The sequence below is a fragment of the Melospiza georgiana genome, chromosome Z (assembly GCF_028018845.1).
Source record: "Melospiza georgiana isolate bMelGeo1 chromosome Z, bMelGeo1.pri, whole genome shotgun sequence".
NCBI lineage: Eukaryota > Metazoa > Chordata > Aves > Passeriformes > Passerellidae > Melospiza > Melospiza georgiana.
The window spans coordinates 68,050,888-68,078,250 of NC_080465.1; the positions used below are offsets into that span (position 1 = coordinate 68,050,888).

The following is a 27,363-nucleotide window of genomic DNA, read 5'->3' on the forward strand; positions in this document are numbered from 1 at the left end:
AAAAAAGCAAGAACAAAACGAAAAGTAGAGAGAAAATAAAGAGAAAATGAAAAAATACTTTTGCTATACCCTCACTTTTCTAAAAATAAAGTTTATGTGTAGAACAATATGCAGCTCGGATTATTTACATATAGTATAAGACAAGGATGAAGAGAAATGGGAGAAAATTTAAGTGTATAATGCTAGATACTTGGTTTAGAGAAGGATAGGTATTAAAAGCATTGGTGGGGAGGAAAAAAAGGGATGATGGGGGAAATGAATGAGAATATGGAGAAAAGGATTTATTTCAGGCATTTATTATTTACAACCCAGCAATCTGTCTCACGCAGCGGCCACCCCAAATCAGAGCATTATTAGCTCTGTTATATATTCATTTGTTTATCTATCCTTGGACAGGAATCCAAGAAATCGCCAACTTCGGTGGCATTCTAGTCACCTTGGAAGATCCGTGCAGATGCGCAGTGGAACATAGGCGCCGCTGGTTTTAGCGGTAATTCCGATATTAGGCCGGTATTGGGCAATGTGTGTGCGGGGCGGCTGAGGAGGGGCAGGGGCTATATTGATTGTTCGTACTCCACACGCCGTGTTTAAGTGTCAAGCGTCGGGATCTGGGGGGACACGTAGCTCCCCCCATTGTGCCCGTGGCCCCGGCAGAGGCGCAGGCAGGGCCTGGAAGGGGCGCGCTGCCCCCCCTCCAGCTCTGGGGCTGGTACGAAAGACACCGCTGTGATTCGCGGGGCCGCCGTGCACAAAAGCGGCGCAAGGAGGGCAGGGGGCGAGGGAAGCTGCGAGGGGACCCCCGGCATCCTGGCGGGGCTGATCCGGGGGCGGGGGCTGCCCCCGTGCCGTCAGGGCTGCGGGGTGAGCCGCCACGGGGCGCGGGGCACGGTGCGGGATGCGCTGCAGGGACGGAGAGACAGACAGACCCGCGCTCGCTTTTGCTGCCTCCCCGCACACGCTAATGCGGCTCCTCAAGGGAGCGACAGCTGCACCTGCGCTCACGTGTGCTCATTAAAGAAAGAGATGGGAATCCCATCCGTCCGCGGACCGGGAATCCCCGGCACCCGCTATTCGTAAAAATGTGTAGAAATGGTGCTTTCTTAATGGATTGCTGCTATATGTGGTAAGCTAATCTGATGGATGACCGTGTCGATTTCCATTTTGGGAGGGTATTATTTTTTCACACGTTTTACGTGTAGGCACATGACTGTTTTTTACTGGGTGACATGTGAGCGTAGGAGTAAAACTGGAGCGAGGAGTACCGCTGGGAATAACGTTAGAAAGGGCAAAGAATTAAAAGATATTTGTGATTAAATGGGCACAGAGTAAGAGACACTCCAATCTTTATTATAAAAAATACATGCGTAACAATCTTTGGGGAGGGATAACTTTTGCCTGATATGTCCATTCAGGTAAGTCATTCATAACCTACGCATGCACTTGAGCTTTCAAAAATGAAAAAAGTTCTATGAATGGGCTTTATATTTTTTTTAAGTTGAATGACGTTGTTCGTTTAAAAACAACATTCCTGGACTATAAAAACAGAGCAATCTTCTGGTTTTACTGTTTAAACTACTCTTCTTTCTTTTCATTACACATTAAGGTAAACTGAAATGTGCTACCTGTGATTGTCATATAATTCAAGGCCTATGGATTTTCGCATAAAGCAGGTGTAAGGCTACAAGCAGTATTTTTTTTTTTAAATCTAAACGCTCTTTCTATGAAAAATTAGGTGCTGGATTCAAACATGCACATTTTAGAAACAGTATGTCACACATTTAATAATGCGGCACCTAAGAAAATAATTACAAAATGTCTTCCTCAGAGAAAGCTCTCTGTACCTGGCTCTGCATATTTTAAGGAAGAATTTTGAAATAAACTATTTCTGAAATAAAGGCAGATACAAGTGCACTTAGAGGCTGCAAAACAGCAATGAAATTTAAAAAATCCATTTAAATTGCCCCCATTACACCCCTTATCTATATTGCCTTATACCTTAAAATGGGACAGAAGAGGAGGGGTGTGTTGGTGATTTCTAAAACTTGCTTTTCTTAATAGGAAGTTACTTAGATAATCAACTTCCCGTCTCCAGCTAGCGTTGTGATAACTGACCAGGGTAGTAAGACCCTCGAGCCTTTTTAATGTCCAATAAACATCTGATGCACTTTGATTTGTAAAACTAGCATTGTTCATAATCAGTAATCTTATACAGAATAGAAGCATGGAGGAAACTGGATATAAAGGCACGCTGCAGTCTCACCAAAACACGGGGAAATAGGAGAGAATGGGGGAAAGGAGTAGTATATTTGAAGAAATAGAAAGGGAGGAGCAAAGGACAAGTGGTAGGCTGCAATTTTCAGTAAATTAAAAATAATGCAAATATACCTTACATAAGCATCAGTATTAAAAGTAACAAACGCTGGAGTAAACGGGAGCAGAAAAAGGAGAAGAGAACAGCAAAACAGTGGATTCCGGCTCACACACCGTGGCCGTCCGCTCCCATATGGGCTCTTCTACGCGCCGCTGCCCGGCCCCGATCGCTCGTTTCGGGGATGTTTGTTTTGTTGATAATGATGATGATATTTGGAAGAAAAGGGGAGGCCCCACTAATTCCCGCTAATTAGGATCTTTGCAAATAGGGACGATCGCTCCCAGGATCCGCGGTCTCTTCTCCGAACAGGGGAATTTGTATATCCTTTTCTTCTTTTTATTTTTTTTCTTGCCCTACTTTCGTTAATGTATGTAAGTGTAGACGGATGTGCAGAATGCCTTCAGCTGACGTCAGTAGACGCGACCTCTCCGCTAAGCCTTGAACGTGAAGAGGGCATGGGGGGACTCGGGGCGAGGGCGCAGCCGCGGAGATGCTCCCCGCTCTTCCGCGGGCGCGCAGGCTCCTGCCCGCGCTCTGCTCCGTGAAATAAGCTCTAGCAGCAGGAGCAGTGCTGCCCAGCCCAACGCTTGGCCCCAAAAGAAAGCCGACCTCGGCGCAGCGCTGCCGAGTCCGTCTAGCCTTTTCTATATTTTTTCTTTCAATTTATATATATCTATATATAGATACATATAGATATATAGATATATAGATATATTAGTAATTGTAGTAGTAGTAATAGTGGTATTTTGACTTCATTTGCTGCTTCTTTTCAGCAGGAAACGAGCGGAAATTAGACACTTCCAAGCAATTTTAAAAGATAAAAAGAAAATTCCTCCCTCCTTACCCAAAGCGTTGCATGACAGAGGAGCGTTGAGCCGGTGAGGGGGCAGCATTCATCCGGGCGCTGCTCCGTAGTGCATCGCAGGTTCTGGGCGCGGAGAGAGGGAAGGTAGGCTGGCGGCCGGAGGGATGGCGCGGCCCTCATCTCGGGTCGCAGCCGCTGCCGTCTGACCTGCAAGTGCAAGGCGCTCTCACGGCTTTGCAGCGATGCTGTCTCACTCCGCCGGGAGGAGACGCCGTGTATGCGGGGATTCGGTGAACTACAGATACCGTACTGGCCGGGCGTAGATTAGAGCATTCTGTCCTCCTCTTTCCCTTCGCCTTTTGGAGACTGCGGTGCGTCATGATGTTTGGGAGAACTTCCCGGGGAACTTCAGACGGCGAGGCGGCATAGTGAGATGTAGCCTGTGGCTTAGAAACGAGTGATGTTCTCTGTTAGGACCAAAGTTTCTCTCCTCTTCTGCTGACATTATTTACACTTTTTCTATGAGCTGTTCCAGAGCATCTCTGTGGACCTCAACACAGCCGTTCCTAGGGCTGCACACCGCGTACTCACGCACTGCATCTCCCTTCAAGTATCCTAACTAAACTTAAATGCCCTCTCCAAGAAGTGGAAACGTGAGTGTGTTTCTGACCGAGGGATCGCTGTCCGTTCTTACTTTTTTTTTTTTTTTTCGTGCAGTCGGGCACTCGTGCTGAATTCCCTCGGTTCGCTCGGGGCTGACGTTTGGATCCTCACAGAGCTCTCTTTGTCCGCCAGGTCTCCGAAGGCTGTGCCGGCAGGGAATGCCCGCCTGCCCGGGGCTGCTGCGGGGCTCTCCCCGTGGAAACATTCCGTAGAAGTCTGCAGCTGAGAACGGCAGAGCGCCTTCCCTCTCCCTGGAGCCAAGCGCCGGGGGGAACATAGGCTTGTTATCATATCTATAAATATTTATATGGATGGATGCATACATATGCATACACAAGCGTACACACACATGTGTCTGTGTAAGGGCATCTGTAGGGTGTACATATGTGTATGTATATATTTAGTAATTTTTTAGCGTCGCTCCTCCCACCGCCAACCTCCACAGCAGCCCCCTCGCAGCCGCCTCCCCTCCGAGGGACGCCGTGTGTACCCGACCCAGAGTGAGGGGCCAGCACGACATCGGCGCCCCTCAGTCACACCCCACACGCCCCCAGACAGGGGCTAGAGCACGGATGAGCCGTCCTGCCATCCCCTCCCCCTGCATACCTCTCTCTATCCCTCTACTCCTCCTCCATTTCTCCTTCCACCCCTCCCTCACAGCACACCTCCCGTTCCGGCGCTAACTCAAACTTCTTCCCGTCGGCCCCCGCACCCTAAAAGCTAGGTGGGGCTTTTACTGGTGTTTTCATGCTGTTCTCAAACCCAGAGAGACAGATGAGAGGGGGCAGAAGGAAACGGCAGTGCTTTAGGACATCCTCCTCCCAGTGACGAGAGGTCACGCTACAAGTTCGCCTTACAACAGGAATGGGAAGAGCGTTTTTTGTTAACACCATTATTTTTCCTGTTTGTTTTTTGGGTTTTTTGTTGTTTTGGTGGTTTGTTTTTTGTTGGTTTTTGTTGTTGTTGTTGTTGTTTTTGCTGGTGGTGGTTGTTGTTGTTGTTGTTTGGCCTGCTGTTGACCGGCTGCTTGGTTTTGACAAAAGTTGCATAAAATATCAGTGCCTCCCAGAAACAACACTCAGATGAAACTGTTCTTCAGAAGTTAACTGGAGAAAAACACCTTAGGAAGCTCGACCATTTGCTTCTTCTTCTTCTTCTTCTTCTTCTTTTTTTTTTTTTTTTTTTTTTTTTTTTTTTTTTTTTTGTTAATGTTTCCAAAGAAATGCAAGCTTCCCTTCTTCTCTAGGGAAAAAGTACTCATTGCTCTTCTCTGCACTAGACATTTCTAATTTGTTCTGTCTGTCAGAACGGGACTATGAGAGGTTTTGGTGCAAATCCATTATCTCTGGCAATGCATAACGTATAGTAGGAACTGAAAAAGACCGTGGCAATGGATGAAGAACAATAGAGCTTCAGTTCTTCAGCAACAAAAGCGTTGGGGAAATTGGTTGAATTTCAGAGCACGTCCTCCTCAGCAGAGAGGCTGGACTAGACCTTGGCCAAACCCCCAAAATCTTGCAGAACCTCACATACAACAGTTCACTTTCTACTCCAGGGTGTGGGCAAAAGTGTGGAAAAAGAAAAAAAAAATGGCAAACCCAAGCCAACTTTCTCCATTTCTCCCCCGTTTTCATGGATGGAAGATTTTAAACTATTTTAGAGTCGTTGGAGCAAGAACAACACCATGGATCTAAGGGATACTTTTAAATAGAGATGGAGAGGGGAAACACTTGAATTTCTGGAGACCTGAAAGAGCTTTTTCTGCTCCTAGGGGCCTTGGCTGTGGGGATCTTTGTTTGCCACCAGAGGCTCAGCTCACCTCCCTACATGTGGGGTAAAAATCACTCCCTGATAAAGGCGAAGATATGTAAGTACTGCAGTGTTTATGTATGTGTGTGTGTGTCCTGAATTCCCTGCAAAATTTGGGTGCTGAACCCCCGACAGATGCAGATTTCCCGGGTAGCCAGAGCGGGTCGCTCGGCTGCCTTCTCTCACTCTCGGCAAGGGACTTTTGATTAGCAAGGCAGGGTTTATGACTAGACACAGTGGCTTACACCGGTGAGCCGATTTTGTGTCTGTTGCTAAACCTGTTGGTCGTCGGGCTGTATTTAATTGCGGGAAATGTTAATTATCTAGCAGACCGCCAGCGGATGCTGAGCAGCTGTGGCTTCTCGGGGAGTGTTTTTGCAGTGCCTGGTTGCCCTCGGAAGATGTGCAGGCACAAGAGCAAACACAGAGTTGAAGAACAGCAGTTAACAAACCACGCAAACAAACCACACAAACAAACAAACAAACAAACACCCGAAAAAGTGTGTGGAGTGGGAGGGGGGTGGCGGCGGTGAAGGAAAGAAATGCAGAGGGAAAAGAAAAAAGAAGAGGAGAGAAAAGATAAGCCAGAGGCATCTCTTGCAGCTAGTCAGGGTGCAAAGGATTGCTCGCAGCAGTTAGTCCATCTGCTGCCTCCCACGCAGTGGACCATCACTTCTCGGGTTTTCCAAAATCTATCCCTGCCAAAATGGCTCTGCACAGCACAGGAACGCATCTGGCAAGGGAGTGTCGGGACAGGACAGTTCCAATGGAGTTGCAGGAGGGCCAGTGAGGAGCCGCCCGGCCACTCACCCTGGCCCGAGGGTGCCCCTCTGCATCCCCCTGTCCTTTCCAGCAAAACAGTGTCATCCTTCAACAACCGCAGAGCACTCGTGTCCATCGGGTGGAACTGCGTCATCGCAACATTTAAGAACAGCGTTGCTGCCTGGGAAATAACAACAGCAGCAACAACAACAACAATAACAATAATAATTTTTTAGTTGAGGCTGTTGTGATCGATATAATCTGATGCAAACCAGCAACTTACATTGTATTTATTTACCCCCGCGGCCCTTGATAAGCTTGCAGACTATGCCTTCCTAGTAATTCTGGTTTCAGGACATCATCAGTCAGGAAATGTGGGAAATCTGTGGGAAATCTGGCAGGAAAGTGCTGATATAATATATTTTGCCTGTTTTGAGCTGAAGGCTAGGAGGCTAAAGGCCTCCAACCTTTATTAAGTAACTGGCTGCTTATAGTACAAAAATCCCAGATCTGCCTCTACAGTTTCCATCCCAGATATGCCTCTATAGTTTTCTCCCCTTCTGTTCAGGAGCCCCAAATAATATTTTTAGCCTTCTATTTTTAAGTGTAATTCTTCAGAAATAACAATGCAGCTTAAAATACACGTATTATATTATATTATATTATATTATATTATATTATATTATATTACATTACATTACATTACATTACATTATATATAATATTTCTGGTAAATATTGATTACCATCTTTAACCCTGCAGATACAGGAGTATATCTCTCATATCTGTTTTGTGTCATCTTAAATCATTTGCAGGGAATGTAACTAGTTTTTTCCACCTTTAATCTAGGGTCAAATGTTTTAGTGATAATCCCAAAAGTTAATATACTCAGTGCCTTCTAATCACATAGATTAATCCATTCGTATATATTTCTGGAACAAGATGTTTAAATGATCCTTTGCTTTTTAGGGGGCTATTTTTCAGGTTTAAACAACTCACACCACAGGTAGTTACAGTTGCAACAAGAAATGGTAATCTTTGTTTGTTTTTTTTTTTTTTTTTAATAAAAGTCAGATGATATTTTATACATTACCAACAGAAAACACATCCTTTAACAGCACATGGTTTCCACGTGTAAACTGACTGTTTGGGGGGTTTGATTTTTCTTTTCCTGTGACTTTGAATTCTTGATACTTTGTCTTTTCACCATCAGAATTTGGATTTGTACCTTTTTGCATACTCTATGGTTAATGTAAGAGAAGTATAATCTGTTGCTTGTAAAATGAAATTGTGGTCACAAAAGAAACTGTAAACCACCTTCATTTGAGGGTGAGGCAGTTGAATGACTTACCTGAATGGGAGAAAAGGGATGCTGGTCTACAGAGAAAAATGCCTTGGACTCTACTGGCATGCCACAATGTTTATATGAATTTTGTCATAATTTAGTGCAAAAAGGGAATTTATGCAACACACTTCTTATGTATGTCACAGCAGCTTAAGTGGGGTTCCTGTGAGTCCTCCCAAAGAAGGTGGTGTTGCTGGAGATAGGATGGGGGTCTGATTGCAATAATTAGAGAATCATAAGCATTCCTCTTTAAAGTCAATAGAGATGGTTTGCTCTTAAGGAATCCATACAGGATGTTTCTTTTTTATGTCACAGCCATCTGGGGACCTATAAAAAGATTAGAAAACAAGTATGACAATCTACAAGCCATTAGCAGGAATTTGCTAGGGAGCTAGAAGGAAAAAGTCAGTGTCATGTATTCCATAACTTCCAATAAGCAGGTATTTCTACAGTGACTTTGGAATAAGTAAGTTTTATATACAACTACGTAAACTGGAAGAGAGTGGGCAGTGTTAACAGCTGCTTTTGACAATCCAGGTGATGTTTTGGACAGAATTTTCACAACTGTGCTTTTCTTAAACTTTCGACATGCTAGGCAACAATCCAGTTTTAGAAAAGTGCTTTACAACTGCTGAAAATATTTTCATATTCAGAATAAGCAAAAAGTTAAACTCATTATGATTTTGAGGCTCTTGATGTCTCAGAGCTCGAAAATGTAATTGGTAAAGACTAATGAACAGCTGGGTCATAACCACACATTGCCTCTTTTGATGTGCTTAGGCTCCAATGATTAATCAACAAAATATGTCAGGTGTATTGCAGTTACTTCCAAAGTTAGTGTGTAAGTGAGGCTGTGAAAAAAAGTTTGGTGTTTTAGATATATGCTTTGTCTCTTTGAAAAAACACCAATTTACATTAACGTATCTTGCATTTAAATCTGGTCATGTGACAGCTGGTGACACGCATGCATTTAACATGTACATATGCATCTGTGTTAATATACACATATGTACATATGCAATTGTATGTAAGCATAGATGCACAGACACCCACACATATGCAAGGATCACTTGTAATTTCATACCTCTGACTAAAAGAATTTAATGCATAAGCTCACAAACCTGTCCTGTGCAACACATGCTTGATCACCAGCAAAACTGCCCCTAGTTATTGCCACAAAAAAAAATCATTTGCCTATCTGCCGACTCAGAAAAACTCATATAAACTCATTAGAACTTTGTATATTAATCAAGGTGATCATGTGCCTCTGGTTGCTTCAGATATCTGATTCAGTTGACCCTGTTATGCCTGAACAATCCAAGAGATAGTGAAGGAACTCAGTAAGACATAACACAGCATCATAAAAATTCTAACCATTTTTGTGCCAGTCTGAATTTTCATCAAAGAACACTGCCACAAGTAGGTCTTATATATCCCAGGTAAAAAAAAAACTCTTCTTTTTCCTGGTGGAAAAAAACCAGTCTATACCAGGATATATAATACCTGTTTAAAACAGAAGTGCTTAGCTTCAAAGTCATAGAATCTGAAAACTCAAGTAAATTGGTAATGTCCCGCAGAATTCAGATTCAGCAGTTAGTAGATTAGCAATGTCTGTGTGCTACTTCTTGGTGCCAATATTAATTTTGGGCTGTGTCTTACAAATAGGATTTTTTTCCCCCATTTTCATGTTTCTGTAATTGCAATAAAAATAGGCTTGTTGATACAGTGGTTGTTTTACAGTGTAACCACATATACCTGCATATATATTTTAACACAAACACAGACACATGCACCTAGACTGACACATGTATATATGGCTCCCTTGTGCACACACAAGGGAACATAAGCTTTATCATACAAGCAAGCCCTGTAGCCGACATAGAGCATCAACAACTTCAGTTTAACCCCTTGAATTTAAAAAAATTGACCTAAAAATAGCAATATATGTAAGTGCAGGTTAATTTACAAACAAATGCATTTAAATGCTGTGTGACCCATAGACTGTGATTGTATGTTTTATTTTGTGGCTTAGAAAAGTAGCAGCATGAATTTTAGTCTCGTATTCCTTTAAGAGTTCTGAGCAGTCTATAGTCTGTCTGATGAATTTTTTTATATGTATCTTACACTGAACACAGCACACAAGAGCTGTTGAAGTGCATTTATTAATTTCAATAGTAAACATGGTAGATCACAGTGAGAAGGTTCATTTTATCACATATACTCAAGAGACCTTTAATGTTTGCACTTGAAAAAATTCTATACAAATTATATTGTTAAATAATTCAAAGTACAATGTTCTTTTAGCGGGGGGCTGGGAGGGAAGGAGGAGGAGCTGAGAGACTTAAATCCTGAAACTCTACATTCTCATCAAGACTTTTCTCTGTCTGTTCCATGAGTAACACCAGCATGCAGTTCTTTTCTCTTAGTACGAGGTCAATAAAAAGAAACGATAAATCAGCTTTTTTTTTTTTTAAGGCGTTTTGTCAGATGATGCATGGTCTTAGTAAATATTGCTGCAATGTTCACCTGTGTTGCATTCTAACACAGACACAGAAACACACACAGGCTGGGAGGAAGTGGGGGGTGGGAAAAAGGGCGGAGAGAGGTTATAGAAGCTACAGAATACGCTGAGCGTGCCGCTTGCAGCTTCCTGCGCAGACAGGCAGAGGAGGACGCCTCGCACAACTGTCCCGCTGTAAATACCTGAACCACCACGAGCGCCAAGCACGACAGAGATGCGGAGTAAAAATAAATACACACCTCTTCTCTCCCCAAAGAAACTAACAAAAAAAAAAAAAAAAAAAGTCCCTCATAGACACATAAGGACAGGGCAAATTGTCGGTGTAATTACACATCGACTCATTGCGCAGCACAGCCCCCCTCCCGGCTTTCCAGCGCAAGGCCCCGCTCCCCGCCGCGGCATCCCTTCTCACCAGCGGGGCTGCCCTAGGAGAAGCGCAGCAGCGCTCCCTGGGGTCGGACAGGCTGCTTACCGTCCCCGTGAGAGTCCTCTCTCCCGGCCTCTGGATTTTAGAGCGGTCTGTGCTGCGGAGGAGGAGAAAGGCGGGCGGATCCCGCACCAGGGCGGCGGAGGCGGCGATGCTGGAGGCCAGACCAGACTCGGTCCCGGCGCCGGCCGCTGGTGGCTCATGCATATCAATAGCCGTGTGTACTCGTAGTTTCTCATGACATCATCATTATCTTGGTCTCCCGCGGTCCAGGACCTCTGACCTTGCCGGGCTGGCCCACATTTTGGCACTGAAAGCCCTCCAGTGATGGCCCTTTTCTCCTTCTTTCAGACCGGGAGCAGCAGCAGCCGGCAAGGACCGCCGTCTTCTTCTGCCCAGCTTTAGGAGCTCCGAGAAAGGGCGAATCCCCCCCTTCCAAAATACACACGCAGGCAAGGTATTTGCAATCAAGCTGCCACCATTTGGCAAAGAGCTCTATGCCGTGTACAATGTAAGGAGCTCCGGAGCGGCATCCTCGAATCATCTTGTTACCTCCTACTGAAATGGATTTTCCCCACCTTCTTGTTCCTCCTTACACTGCGCTGGAAATTGCCGAAGGCTTTTCACCTTTATAGAGGCTAAGGTGTCTTTCGTGGAAAAGAAGCGATTCACAATGCAAATAGGGGCCTGTAAAGGAATGGATGCTCCTCTCTCTTAATGCAGCTTGACGCAACTTAATAGCTGGTTTTATTTTCTGTTATTAAGAGACGAATTGATGGCTAGCTTTGCCGGAAATTACTGGCTGAAACAAAAAGTTCGGAATAAACTTTGAAGGCAAGGGGTCGTTGTGTAGCTGCACATACATACAGAAATAATTACATAAAAGGATGACATTTTAAAGCAGCGCTAGTCCTCATGGAGGAAACAATACTTTTGCCAGAAAGAATCTGGACAGTAGCAAGGACAAAAAAAAAAAAAAAATTCTGAGGGAAGTGAGTTGTTATCTTTGGTTATCTAGCTGTATGAGTGTTTTGGTCTTCATAAAGCTAGATAACCGAAAGTAAAAACTCCTTCAAGATCATCGTACAGTGTGTGAAAATGAAAGACTGCTGCAACAGAGTAAAAATCAAAAAGGGTCAGAAATGCTTATTGAATCTAACATTTTTACAGCTAAAGATGAGACTGGAGAAAGTTAAATGGCATACTTATTCCAAAATACGAAGTTGATGGCACGCTTATTCCAAAATATGAAGATGTTGCATGGCACAGAATGGAAATTCACCCGCTGCAGAGAGAACATGGTACTGATGGTAAACAATGTATATGCAACTATTGCTGTGGAATAAATAAATAAAGAGAAACCAAGAACGGTCAGCATTAAACCAGACTAAGGGGATATTTTTTTTTCTTTTAGAAAACTAATGCTGAATTTCATTTTGCAAAGTAATTAATTGCAATGAAATGACCTTAAAAAATAAAAGTGGTAGTTGGTGATGAAGATGGTGCTGCTAATGATACAGAGCTGACTACTGAACTGAGGAAAAATAAAACTCAAATACAACAACAAAAAACAACAGTCCAACCTAAACCTGTCTGTGTGCATCTGAGACAAAGCATTGAGGTTAATTTCAAATCATGTGAAAGCAGGCTTTCAGAGAAAGTTTACACCGAAGTGCAGGCAAGCTTAATGATTTATATCTACTTAGAACTCGGTGGAGTTGCACAAAAATGGAGAAAAAAAGTAATGGCCGATTTTCATTCCTCTATTCAAAACGCGAGCATAGATGCTTCTCTGTTTCGAGAGGGTTTCCTTGAGGAAGCTACTGAAGCAGAAAGTCATGATGGAGACGAGATCGCCCTCCCCCCGTCAATGTGTGGAAAAATGTTTTATGCCTCGCTCTGCACCTAGCATTGGAAATGAAAGTGACATTTACTCCAAAACCCACGTGTGCGCCTCCTCTCTTTTTGTTTAAGGATGATCAGGTCTATCCTGAAAACAGCTCTGGCATCCCATACCGAAATAATTAGGACGTATACAGACCTGACAAAAACACGGCGAGGAGGGGAGGGGAGGAGGTGGAGAAGCGGAGGGTCTGTCTTGCCTAATTGATTCCGTTAAACGACGTGCCGGAGATGTGAACGGCCGGGCGCTCCCATTCCCACGCTCGGGGCAAATGGCAGCGCCGCGGCCGTCGGTGACAGACAGCGCGGCGGGGGCCGGGGCCGGGGCCGGGGAGCCCGCTCCGACACCCGCGAGAGCATTTGCCACCCACTGCCGTCCCAGAAATGCCGGGCGAAGGGACGGGGCTGCAGAACACGCCCGCTTCCCCTGCCGTGCCCGCCGAGGGAGAAGGGCGGAACGCGGCCCGGGCGGAACTCGCTCCCTTCGCCCGCGGGGGTCGCGAGGGGACGCGGGTTTTGGTCCCGATGGAGGAAGGAAGGTCAGGGCAGGTGCGTCGGGATGCAAACGGTCCTGTGTTTTTAACAAGTATTAACATTATAATGACGGCTCTTTAGGCACCTCTTGCAGTGAAACTGAGGGGGATTCATTGCTCAGGGTTACATATTTTCTTTGGACTTGACCTAAAGGTTTGTCCAGAGGCACGCTCGAAAGTGTTACTGAGTTGGTAACCGAACGTTCTCCGCTGCAGATTAAAATAAGATCAGCGATAAGGGAGTGTGGGTCAGCGGTCTCCATCCGTCTGGGGCAAAACCATTGCTCGCCGCTCTTTATAATTATTTAATTTATTTTGTTTTTTCGCTTCGTTGTTGAATTGACTATAAAAAAACATTGGTTTGGGGCTTATACTGGGAATATTTACCTTCACGCCACACATTGCACTGTGAGAAGGATGGAACAAGGATCCAGCTAGCGTGTTCTGGAAGCAGCAGGAGCACTGTGTAGCAAAATCAAAGAATTTTGCCTAAAAAGTTAGACCATCCGCTCTGTAGCTGTTAAAATAACCTTAGTTTCGGCCGGAGGGTGCTCCCCGTGGTCCTCGGCAGTGCCGGCTGGGACCCCGGCTAGGCTCTTTTGAGGTTAAACCTTTGTTTTGTCTGCGCTGCGTATGCTCTAAGTTTTACTGCTGCAGCGCCCGGTGAGGGGAGCTGTGTTTATTTACATCAGAGCTGAGTTTGATCAGCCGGGCTTTCAACGCAGAGTGCCCGCCTCTCATTTAACTGCTTGTCCAGTGGTGCTATTTACCTCCAGCCATTGTCCACTACAATTAATATTTACATGACAAAGTGCGCGGTCTTGTTTCTTAACGAGCTTCAATAAAGGCGATAAGCTGTTTTCTGGGGAAACCCCTTGTTTACTTGGGCATGAATGGGGTTAATTTACTTAATTTACTTAAGATCTTGCTTGCGTCTAGGTCTTCGTTGTAAATTTGTGAAAGAAAACATCAGAGAAAAACAGCAGCATTATAATCGCGTGCTTGCCCTTGTCATCTTAAATGGTTTTGTATCTTAATAACGTCACGTGATTATGAATCAATAAAATATTATTGGCTATTATTACTATTACTGCCCTTACTCCTCCTCTTCTTCAGGAGCAGAGACCCATTTCTCTGCATGTTTTTTTCTACAGAGTAAACTTCTGACTTGGGGAAAGAGAGCATGTGGAAATGTGGTAGCAGGCCCTCAATTTTATGCTTTAACAGGCTCACGCAACCACTAACTAGGAAAGGTAATCCTTCCCTAGAATTATCGACCTTTTACGTGTTGTTCTCTCAAAGCTTGTGTGGAAAAAAAGTCACTCTATCAACCAAAGAAAAAGTTTTATGTTACGGGAAATGAAACCAAACCCAAAGCCAAAAAGTGGAACTATAAGTGGGCATTTCTCTCCAAGACACTTCTAGCACTGAAGGAGACCGGATCAAGTTTATTTAGCATACCAGTGCATTGTAAAACAGTTGGAAGGTAGTTGCAGGTTGTGTGAGTATGCATGTTAACTAGCAGGGATTGGGGCTTATTCTTTGTGAAAAGAGAACAGCAGATTGCTGTGCAAGGCCAATGTTAAAAAGGCAGCTGAATTTAACACCATCTGGAAGAAAAGATCCCTTGACGACTTTCTCACACCGTCAGACAAAACTGGTGTCTCTTGTTCTGTGTCCTTGTCTATGCAACCACACAATACTGAGTCATTATACTTTTGCTGAGAGAAAATTTGAGAACACATTATGGGTAACTGGTGAATGACCAAGTTTCATTATACCCGCTTAAGTCGATTGAAATCTACGTCTAGAGCTATGAATGGCAGCATTGTTTTCCTCAACGGGGCTGTACTAAATGTCAGCATGATGTAAAGAAAAACTTGAAGTCTGCAAATAACTTACCAGATCTCAATTATAATATTTTCCCACACTAAAAGTAATATCATTGCTAGTGCCTACAATGCATGAAATACAACAAAAGAAGGCAGAAAAAAAATTGAGTTCATTTACAAGTTATTTCAGCCAGACAAACACTTTAATTTTCTTACAATGACTTCAGCACGTAGAGCTAGATAATAATTTCCTAAAAATTTCAAGCAACCAAACTGCTTCTTATGAAATTTAAAAAATAAATTGTGCAAACTAACGTATTTATTTTAACCCTCCAGTTTAGGACTGATAAAATATTAGTAGATGTACTTTACAGTAACAGATCTCTTTGTATGAGTCTACAAGATGATTTCTTCTTTAATGTTAAGCAGAAATGGCACAAACAAAGCCATGAGAAATGTATTTCTTCAGGTGCTGGAGGAAATCCACCTGGGCATCTCAGTGTTTGCACAGGTACCAGAAGGACAGTTTTCAGTTCTCTCATTTTTTAACTACTACTTTTTAACCTCACTTTATAGTAGTTTCTTAGTGCTGTTCAGGTCAATCTTCTGCTTATGATTTCATGCACAGTGGAGACTATGAAACGGCTCAAAGGCATGGTGAAGAGTTAGTTGTGTGTGCTTTGTTAGAATGTGTTTTAAACCTAGGTGACCATGATTCCGTCTGCATTTCATAAAGCACAGTACAGCTCCTGACATAAAAACTTGAAATGATGAGCAACTACCCTTGTGCTGAGTAACACATCTCTTCAGCAGCTGCACTTGCTGCATTTCTCAGCAGTTCCATCACTGCAGCCCTGGACATTGGGAATGCTGGTGCATGGGGCAGGCAGAGGACTGGCGGGGTAACTGGGCAGGTGTCGGTGCTAGATAAATTATTTTTTGACTTGGTCATGCAACCACTCATGAATGAGGGGCAGCTGGGGCCATCTGGATCGGGAGCAGAAGCAGGGCAACGGCAGGCAGGTGATGGGGACGTTTAAAGAGAAGCCAGTCCTTCACTAGTGCCCTGCCTGCTGAACAAAAGCTGGCACCTGTTGGAGGAGGGAGTTCCTTTCACAACCAAAGAAGTGTTGTTTGTATGAATGGGTATATTCATGACCACACCTCTACTTTCCTGAACTTGCCATCAATATGCAATAGCATAGGGTCGATTTCATTATTTTTGTTTCAAATAAATTGTGAAATATTTTGTTTTGTAGAGAAGCCAAGGACACACTGTCTGTTAGCCAGATTTCTCCCTTCCCATCTGAATTAAAAACAGTTTTCTGACTTCTTTTGGCTAAAAGGAGAGGTATATGTGCATAGCTGTCCCACAGAGACACTATTTAAAAAGCTCACTAAAATTTTTAAAGCATGCCCCACTTCCAAAGACTGCTCACCCTGGAGTAAACATATTTATTACCCCTTACATCCTCCATTATTTTAATTTAGAAGAAATAAAATGCCAGACTTTGACGATTACATTTGCTATTAAACAGCAAGTGCATGAGGTAAATATTAGGGCATTTCTTATCACCTTTTCTGGGAGTCTGAAAGGAGGAGAAAGCAGCCCTTTGATTGTGCTGTTGCTTGTCAATAGTGCCTGTTTTGTTCTTCCTGAAGCTCTCATTGGTGTATAAACATATAATTATAGACATACATTTGTGTATGTATATATATACATCCATAGTTTATGGTATAGAGCTGGGGTGACCCTGTCAGAGTCTGTCATGGATGAACTTGTGTCATCCACTTTGTGGAGATCAGGACTGAGTCTGACACCAAGCTGTACAGACTTATTTTAGGGATGTATGCAGTAATGCAGTGGAAAGGGAATGTTCAGTCTATGTCTTTAAATCTAATGCTCAAAAAACCTATTTTCCCAATAATTCCGTGCTACTAATGCTAATCCATGCTTGCGGAGGCGGGGAAGGGACAGGAGGGGACAGAAATTCCCCTGGCAAACGAAGAGGTTGCGCTCGGCCCGCGGATTCCCTGCCAGGCCGCACGTCCCTCCCCGGCTCCCCGGGCTGATCCCGCTGGTTCGAAGCGCAGCCACCGACCCGCATCCGCAGCATCCGCAGTCCCAGCCCCGCCGGGGCGATGCAGTCCGGTCGCCGGGCTCCGGTCACGCTCGACGACCGCTCCGATTGGAGTTTTCCAGGAGAGCTGTGGGATGCGCGGGAAGCGGCGGGTTGCGCCGATCGTGCTCCGTGCCTCTCCTCTTCCCGCTCGCACCGAGCCGGTGTCCCCTCGCCCGGCCTCATTGCCCTGTCTCCGACCGCAGGGCTGCATTACCGCCATTAATTGCTGTAAGTGGACCACCTCTAATTAGCGCTGCCCGCCGAGGAGCCGCCTCTGGAGGCAGCCAGAGCTCTCTTCCCTCCCGCTGCCGAGTAACTGAGGTATTGTCGCGACTGATCCCCCGCGCCGGTGTGCTCCTCCGACAAGGGAGATTCGAAAAAAAAAACCAACCAAGTCCAGGTCTTAAGTACTTACTAAAGCCAGTTAATGACATCGTGCATGGATATTTCAACTTGTTGTAAGTCACAGAAAAGATTAAGGAGAAATCATGCTACGCAGGTCTAATGATAGCTTCTTGGCTCCGCAGCACTGTCAGGTGCGGCTCAACCCACCTGCTCTGCATACGCCGCTAAAAGGCTCCTTGGAGGCCCCTGCTGTCACCTCATACCCAAGGTGCTTTGCTGTTTATTTAAAAATCCATAACTGCGTCTGAAATTTCTGTGCCTGGCCTACACCATAAAAACACATTTTAAAGGTGGTTTGTGCTAGAATGGTAAACACTTATATTTAATGTATGGGATGCACTGAGTTAAGGGCAGAACTGATCTTTCTCCTTCAGGTGTAGATGCTTTATTGCCATATTTCTCAGTTCCTTCAGCTCTTACTAAAATCTGAAGCACAGAATCACAGAATGTCCTAAGTTGGGAGGGACCCACAAGGATCATTTAAGTCCAGCTTTTGGAACTGGCCAGGGCAGGCCCAAGATTAATAGTGATTGGGTATTCACTCTTCCTCAACGCTGATTATGCAAATATCTGTGCCAAAGTGTAGTGCGTGATAACAACCCTGATATTTTTGCTTAATTACTATTATGGTTTTGATGGTACTGTAAGGTGGGTGAGCAGGGTTGCAGAAGGGAGCAAATCAGCACGCCAACATAATAAATAAAGTAAAGACACTGCCAGTGCACAGGGAATTGTGATAAGGAATCACCTTCTGCTTAGCCTTTTGACCGCTAGTTTGTACATCAGCATGGGGAAAGTAGTAGCCAGGTCAAAATGAACTTCATAAGTAAATGACTATGTGAGACAGTCAGCAGTTTGTCTTCTTTAAAGTCTTAGAATAGTTTGTTGGGAAAAATTAATATTTTGTGCTTTGGGTCAAAACTTGGTAAATCTATCTGTGATTCAAATAGGAGCAGCATTTCACGTTCAGACCTGTATAGTCTGAATGAGATAATTTTTCCTTCAGAATAAGCTCTGTGTCAATTAAAAGGGGCATTTAATAGTTATTTAATAATGATTTTTTAAAAAATATGTCTCTGTTAATAATATCAGTTGACTAAAAGGGACATTAATATAAAAAATACTCCAGCATCCCTGTCATGTAGAATACTATCTTTAAGAAACAAGATTTTAGGGTGCAATAAAATAATATAATTATCATCAGAATAACAGTACTGGTTTAATGTAATTGGAATCTAACCTACAATAACCTTGTATGAGAGAGCTGGAGTCAGTAACAGAAAACCTGCGCAGAAAGGATGGTATCGCACATATGCAGTTTCCTGCCATCTAATTCAGCAGCAGTTGTAGTAGACCAGAAAAGGTAAAATTAGTTTTCTTTTTAAAATTAGTGCTCTCGCTCTGTCTCTCTCCATAAATATATATATAAATTACTTTCTTTTGCCATTTTCTATCACAGAAAGCAATTGCTGCTGTATCATGTCAGAATTCACTCTAGGTGTGTCGGAAGGTACAGGCTGGTGGAGGTACAGGCTGAAACAGAGCAAGAGATAATTCTTCACTTATTTTTCACTTTGGAAAATTGTTTCAAGATAGACCACTTCTCTATGGCTGTAATTAGTGTAAGCATACATTGTAGAGATCCCTCTTCAGCTGAATACTTGGGATTTTATGTGTTACCAATATCTTATCACTGGATATAAATATATTGCAGGAAATTTATGAATATTAAATTTATGTCTTCCTCTAAATTCCCATAATTCTCATATGGCTGGGCTCATATAACAGCTAAGCAGATCCTTTTTTATATACATGGACATTTGGCATATACAAATCATAACTTTGAATCTGGAAACCTACAATCTGCACCGTCATGAAGTGAGTTTACTATGTTCCATCATATCCATATGCTCTACCTCATTTGTCTCCAAAAGGTCCTTTCCAGCTTAGTTAGTTTAGTGATTCTCTGATTCTATGACTTCATGTGCTGAGGCAATATTCATAGTTAACACAATTCCATAACACAGTTATCAGAAGTAAGTCACCTCTGAACCTAGACTGTGAGTAATGACAGAATCAAAAATTTCCATTTTTCCCTGCATTGTTCTTTACCCCTGATGATTAATAAGATAGACTAAACTACAAAAAACCAAGACACCATTTAATGATACTACAATTAAATTGACATTTCCCACAATAGTTGGAGAGAGACTCTAGGATGATATTATAAATTGTATTTTAGTTTGTTTTCTTCCAGTTTTGTAGGATGAATATTTCCTATAGAATAATTTAATTCCTAGTCTGTGTGCAAATATTGGATGTCCTTCTGATGTCTCTCCAGTCTGCTAGATTTGTAAGTGTGATTATGTAAATTTTTTACTGATAAATAAATTATTATAATTGTAGTTGAAAGACCTCTGGAATTCATAAAACTATTGCATCTAAATAACATATTATGAATTACTTAATTATTTATCAAGACTAATTCAAAATAAGTATAGGGAAAAGCATACATTTATTTTTAAATAGCACTTTTTTTTGCACCAGGTCAAAAAATATTCCAGATATGAAAAATAAAAAAGAGCAAGAGAAGAACCAAGTTTCCTTCATTAGCTGTAAGGAGCTTGTTTTAGGTTAATAATATTACAACAATGGTGCCATTCTTACTGTAAACTTGTTATCAGTTATAATATATTTTGGCTAATATATGGAATTTCTATTAGAAGGAGGACAAGAAGGGAAGAGTTAATATGGGTGAAAGGTGAGTGTATGTAACAGTAAGAGAAGAACAGCAGTTTTAAATTACACTGCGGAACAGAGAGGAGATGGCAAGATTTTAGCGGCTATGGATTTAACAAGAGTGTCAGATACATCAGTAATTGCAAAATTAAAACAATGGGTTATGTGTATTTTCAAGTCAGTATTCAGTGCTAAATGTGGAAAGCCTCAATAAACAGACTGGTGGTTATTAGAAGCACTAGGCTGTCCATTTAGCTACATCTGCAAAAGAACTTTATTTTCAGTCTCATGCAAATTTTAATTCCAGACTGGGTTCTAATCACCCTGTAGAAATCATCACAGGCAACATCAGATCTCAGGGTACACACAATAGCTTTTATTTTCCCTTTTCAGAAAAGACCTTTATCTGGCTGCTAATGAAATACAGGAAATTGATTGCAGAAAACCTGCAGAGGCATACTTACTGTACCAGATATAGTAAGCCCCACTTGCTGCATTGGCATTTAGCCGTTTTATGTAAATTTAGTGAGAAAATGACTCCTGTATATGATCTAATATGCATCAGTAATAACTCGTAATGTCCTCATGTGAGGAAAGAAATTAAAAATTCATTAGAAAACTAGACCAGTGACACTACATTACTAAAACATATTTCAGTGTTTTGCTTACACTAGTGTTCTTATCATGGTGCCTCCATTTCATGGCAAAGAAGATGGAGGAGAAAACATTCAACTTAAAATGTCTGCTGGCACACATCACTGGATTTGTGTGTCACTAAACAATGAAGGAGCATAGCCTTGAATACCAACTATTTAATTAGCACTTTTGCCAGCCATGCACAGAAAACAGCTCATTTACATGTGTCATTCTTAGTGATTATTCCCATAAAAATCTACTGGTTTTTTTAAGTGTATGTCACGTTCTAGTGTGACAATGAAAGAAAATCAAAACATCTGTTATTATTTTAAAAAACCTTGAAATTCAGAAATTGAATCGAAATTTATAAAGTCTTTCTTTCTCTTGTAGGTATATTTTAGTTATTTAATTTAACCTTAAGTGTGGCATAAAAGACTGGATACAACTAATCATTAAGAACTTCAAAGGGTAACAGAAAACCTCTAACAGTCTGCAGTTTAATTAAAGGCTATTATTACAAGCCTCTAAAACATACAGCTACATGACAAGTGTAATGACAAGAGGTGGCTTCTAAATGCTCCATTTGAAAGGTACCACTCCTGCTCTAAATGCTGCTGATAGACAATGTTGAAACATGTAAATTCTCCCAGGGAAAGACTCCATTTTGAGCATAAATGTGGTACCTTTTTGAAATATTTCTTCAAAAGTATACCATTTTGAAGCATTTTGCTTAGAAATGTTTTGCTGTTGTCTCTCAACACCTGCAAAATGGCTAGAGTATCATTGAAGAGATAAGCCAGTTCATAGAAATGAAAGTCAGCCATTTCATCACATTTTTCCTAGAAATATATAACATACAGAAACATTCCCTGGCTGTACACACAAGAAACATAAGATACTAGATATAACATAAAGGTTTAATTTCTCAGGGAAGTTAAAAATGTCAATCCACTTGCAATTATAAAAAAATAAGCTTGTATATATTTTTATGAGTGTTTAATGAGCAGTGTGTATTCAAGTTTCTGTAGGAATGTAGTCTATCAAATAAAGGCCTATCAAATAAAAAATATGCTGTACTGACTCTCAGTCATTGAGCCCAATCCTGTAAGGTCCCTGCTTTTCAGGCAGTCTTTGTTGTCTTATGGTGTCTTTTAAATTCAGCATATCCTATAATTAGGAACTGCTCAAACAGTCTTAGGTTCATGCTATCATACATAAAATTGGTATTTCTCATGAATGGATACAATCTTCTGTATTTTCAGTTTTAAACTGTTCGGTTTTTAATGTTTCATCCCTGTAGCTTAGCTCCCTCAGGTGAATCCCAATTCTGTGTCTAACTTGCCACCAGTTACATAGTGTTAAAGATCACAGAACATTTGATTTCTCAAGTACAAAATGATGAGTTAACCCAAAAATAAGCAAAAGAACATGCAATTTTAATGGTCTAATAATTAAAAAATATTAATAATATTCCCCCTCTCAAAAAAAAAAACTTAAATAATTGCAGACACTTTAGTAATTTTAAGAAAGTTTGTTATCTAGGTCTAAGAATACTGAATTTAAATCTGAATGTATTTATTAATTGATAATTTGGAGAATGCAAAAGAAACAACTCAGGTTACTATATTTTGAGATGCTATGAAAACTTGTAGGAAAAGTAAAAGAATTATCATAATCAAAACAGGTTATCAGTATTTTCTGGAAACCTAGATGTAAGATTTAAAAAGTAAAAAAATGGCAATGAGTATGTGAGTGGAAGGAAAAATCTGAAACACAAATAAATATTCAATAGATACAGATACTGAGTAATTGAAAGAGACCAAAGGGTGAAAAGAACAAGTTACAAGGATAAAATGTGATTTAAAAAAATACAAACACAAAAAAAGAAATAGCAGCAATCCCTCATATGCATTGTATTTCAAACCATCCTGTTGGGACCCCATAATTTTGGCATAGGAATATTAGACTATGTAGAATACAACTCGCCATTAAAAAAGATGTATAATAAGTCAAATGGAGAAGATGCAGAGAAAAAAATGGAAAAATAACAGAAATGTAGGCATTGCTTCAAAAGAAAAGATTAGGAGAAGAGACTAAGCTAACTGATGATCAAGGGAAATATGTGTGGGTGTTTGGACAAGCAAAAACTTCAGCAGCCAAAAGCTTGCATTGTTTTGGTAATTTTTTGTATACACCCAGAATTTTCTTTAAGGTTAACCAAAAGTTGGCCAATAAAACACAAAACACCATGTAACATTAGGACCATGCTGATGTGATCAACTATGTACCTAGGAAAGGTAATTAAGAATGTAAGCACAGGAGATTGTTGTCTGAGTATCTAAAAAACTCCTAGTGAGGAGGTGGATGGTGGGTTAGATTGAAAGAAAAGAATGTTGACTCCATAGACTGATCCATTTAAATCCAGAGTAAAGAATATTCCAGAGATCTTATTGCAGGTTACAGTCCTGCGTTCTTGAGAGGATTGACTAGATCAGCTCTTAGATCTTATTTTCACCTCTAAATTTTTATATTAGATAGTTTTGATTTAGATTTGATTCTAGGTGATGTTTTCACCTCTCAGGCTAATCTTCAAATAAAATGTTTTGTAAAGATAAATGTGGATAGCTTGTCTGCATGCTCATTTTGAGAAGCGCATATAATAGAGACTTACTGTGATAGTGTTTGCTGCCCAGATACCATCACTGGAGTAATAGGAATACCAATATTATCTTGAAATATAAATTTTAAAAATCAGAAATTAAAAGGTGTTGAAGATCCCAAAGGTCTAATTATATTAGATATTAGCACATTACTCCCATTTATTCAACACTCTATAGATATCTACTGCCTTTGTCTTTTTTTTCACAGTTTCTGGTAACACAGTGTATGAATTAGTCCTTTCTGTGAGTGCATGAAGTACAAATACAACATATCATCTATCATTATATTGTGGTCTATAGCACATGTTCACAAATACAATGGTCAAAAAAGTTATCTTTAAATTTTTGTGGTTTGGCAGTTTGCACTGTCTTTTAAAGATGCTTGCATCTTTCTACTGAAGTCAATGAATGATGTTGGTGGTATTGCAAAATCAAGATCTCTTTATGAATGTCTGTACAACATTAAAATTACTGAGTGTCAAATATTTATTATATTTGAGTAGACATTGACAGAATACCAGGCCAGGTTACTTTCAGAGAGATCTGTCCTGGTTTCACCCTTAACTTTCAGTTTTAGCATAGCAGGAATGTTCATCTGCCTTGTTCAATAAGAAGAATATAATCCAGCCCACCAAATTCAAGCCCTTTGACAGTATGCTATGAGAGCTGATTTGGTGTCTCTGAGTTGTTCTCTATGTCGTACTGGCACCATCACTGCTGTGCATCATTTATAGTTATACACATATGTGTATATCTATCTGTCTATATTTATACACACATGTACATAGACTATACGCAATATAGATTTTATTTTATGTACAATATAGAATGAACTATCTAGAGAGAATTTATTCCAGTGTAGAACATCTTTGGTCATTATTTGCCAAATTAGAGAGAAAAAAAAGACCTTTCAAAAACTGTGGCAGGCACAGGGCCTGCAAGGGCTCCCTGGCGGTCAGCACCCTAAAATGGGAAATGCTTAGTCATGATGACTGGACCTTAGAAGCTCCTCTGTCTGACTTTGGAAAGGGCTTATCCCTCTGTAAGCCTATAGGTCAATTTCCTTTTGACCCCTACTATTGGACAATTTCTAAAACCCCTGTATCCTATAAAAACCCCTACTTTTGCCCAGTTGGGCAGAATAGCTGTCCCTGAGAGCCTTCACAGAGGATTCAGTAAAGACACCCCTGTGGAACCTCACACAGCCTTCTCCTCTCTCTCCCTGTGTCTGCCCAAGGCACTTGGCAAGCTAAAGAGCTGAAATCACACAATGAGCTGATAATCACGAAAGAGCTGCTATCACCTAAGCTTGCTAAGGTAGCCTGCGCCTGGGAGCTGCTTGGGAACTTGGACAATTTGTGCTCAACAGGACTGCACTATCTGGGACCCTGTGGCAGCCCACTGGGGATACCCCGAAACCTGGCCGAGGCCACATTAAAAAATAATAGAAATTATATGTTTTTTAAAAAGGAAATAGAAGTGGGAAAAAAGAGCTATCAACATTAAATCACAGAATCACAGTATCAGAGAATATTCTGAATTGCAAGGGAATCCATTTAAACTTTTTTTTCCTTATAATTTCCAATAGTAACTAGGCATGACAAAGTCAGTGGGTTGTCTTACACGTTTTCTCATACAGCCTTTTTTGCTCAAATACTGCCTTGACATTTCATGATGCCAACTATATCTTGGTGTGTATTAGATGTCACAAAGGGCTGGTGAAATTGTAGGCATGGCCTTCACACGATCTGTCTCTTGCAGTTTCTCCACATTTAATTTCTTGTTTTCCCCCTCAGATATTCTGTGCTTGCTATCTTTTCCTCCATACCAGTGCAGAGGATGATTGTACTGTCAGAATTAAACACAGAGAGCATAGCTGCTGGTCTTGGGATGAGAGCTTTGCTGTCCTTTAGGGTAATTAAGTGAGAAGATGATCTTTTTGTAGTGAGGGCATCAGTGTTAGAAATCACCCTTTAAAAACCAGGACATTGTCTGACCTATTGACTTTAGCTGTCCCCAGTGACAGTTAATAGAATTAATTTGAGAAGAGAATCAAATTATTTATTTTCTCCCCTCAGGTTTGCCAGCCCTGTTTTGCCAATAAGAGTAACAATAACAAAATAACAACATAACAATAACAAAATAATAATAGCATCAACAATAATTATTAATTTGATATTATTATTATTATTATTATTATTATTATTATTATTATTATTATCATCATCATCATCATCATCATCATCATCACCATCATCATCATTATCATTATCATTATCAATATCATTATCATTATCATTATCATTATCATTATTATTATTATTATTTCATGCATTTTTTCAGTATTTAAATGAGGATTAAGGTTGGAAAGTTTGTTTTCTAAGGCCAACCTAACAAATATGGTAGGGGAATGTGGAAGTAAGATTGTCAAAAAATAGCCCCACATATACTATGTACATCCAGTTTCTCTGCTTGGTTCACTCTACCAAACAGCAGGAAAGGCTATAAAGGGTATGTACTTAAAGAGGAAAAAATGTGCAGTGATGGGTAAAATGGGAGGCTCTGCAGTAAGTCAGAATATAAAGCATTGCAAAGCTAAGAATAAACTTTATACAGCAATTGAGTGTATCTGCACATTAATTTACAATAAGTTTTATTATAATCTTGCCACGAAGACTCATTCTACAATGCATTTGTGAAATTTATTTTTTACAATCTAGCTTAAAGTTCCAGATAAATTTGTACTTAATATATAATGGATTTGGATAGAAATGGATTATTACAACAAAGGGTAGAGTTTTGGAACTGCTATTCCAAAATGCTATGGTCTGAAACTTACTAAATAAAGAAAAAGTTTACTTTGAGTAAATTTAACAAAATAACATGATTTGTGATTTTGCTACATGATTTCTCTTCTAGCTAGGTATAAAATGTGTATATAGCTTAGTTATAAGCTTTTCTGTACAGAAAATTTGGGACAGATTATAGACGGGTAAACTACATTTTAGTCAATATTTCACAAAACAAACAAGTCTTCCTCACAAAGACAAAAAACCTATTGAAGGAAATAACATCAAAATTCCTTTAATCAGTTAAGAATACTGGAAGAATTCTAACATATTTTTAAACTTTTCTTTGTATGTTAATTGCCATTTAAAATATTCCATAAAATGTAAATTTCAAGTAGTGATGACATAAATATAACATTATAGAGATTCTACAATATCAAAATTTGATCTGTTAATCTTAACTTATAAATCAGGATTAAAAAAAAAACTTTTCCTATCTTTATTTGTGATGATATTGAAAGTAATACAGCATCCTTACAAAATGCTTACCATGTATATATGTGTATGTCAGGGATTATATGTGTAGTCTCAAATGTTTACATTAATGTATAAAATGTATAGGTATACATAGATGGAAAGAAGGCACTTCATATATAAAATTCTTCATGAATGTTTATTAATAATAATATAAGGTACATTTCATTGTGAAGCTCACTATTTGGAGGCTTTTATATTTTTTTTAAGCAGGGTAATCTCTCAACTCTGTAACTGTCTTTCAGAAGACCTTGAGAGATAACCTTCCTCCAAAATTACATGTCTTTTTAAAAGTAATTTTCTATATATTAAGAAAGCTTGAGGGAATTATTGTTCTTTCAAAATATTTTTCTTTTTAATTTGAAATTCTTCATGAAATACCTAAATGTACTTATTTTCCCTGGGAAATTCATAATTGGCCATCATCTTGAGTCAATAATGGGCACAGCTGAGTTGCTACTGCAGTTATCTAACTTGGAGTTTATTTATACATGTGTAATTAAGGAA

General features: G+C 40.7%; 1 long non-coding RNA gene across 3 annotated transcripts in view; it reads left to right on the forward strand.

The window, feature by feature from the left end:
- Positions 1-5,011: 5,011 nt before the first annotated feature.
- The window catches only part of LOC131096014 (uncharacterized), a 104,517-nt gene continuing 82,165 nt past the window's right edge, over positions 5,012-27,363 (forward strand). For all 3 annotated transcript variants that reach the window (XR_009115939.1, XR_009115938.1, XR_009115940.1), the window contains exon 1: positions 5,012-5,706. This is a non-coding gene — a long non-coding RNA (uncharacterized LOC131096014). The remainder of the gene's footprint in view (positions 5,707-27,363) is intronic.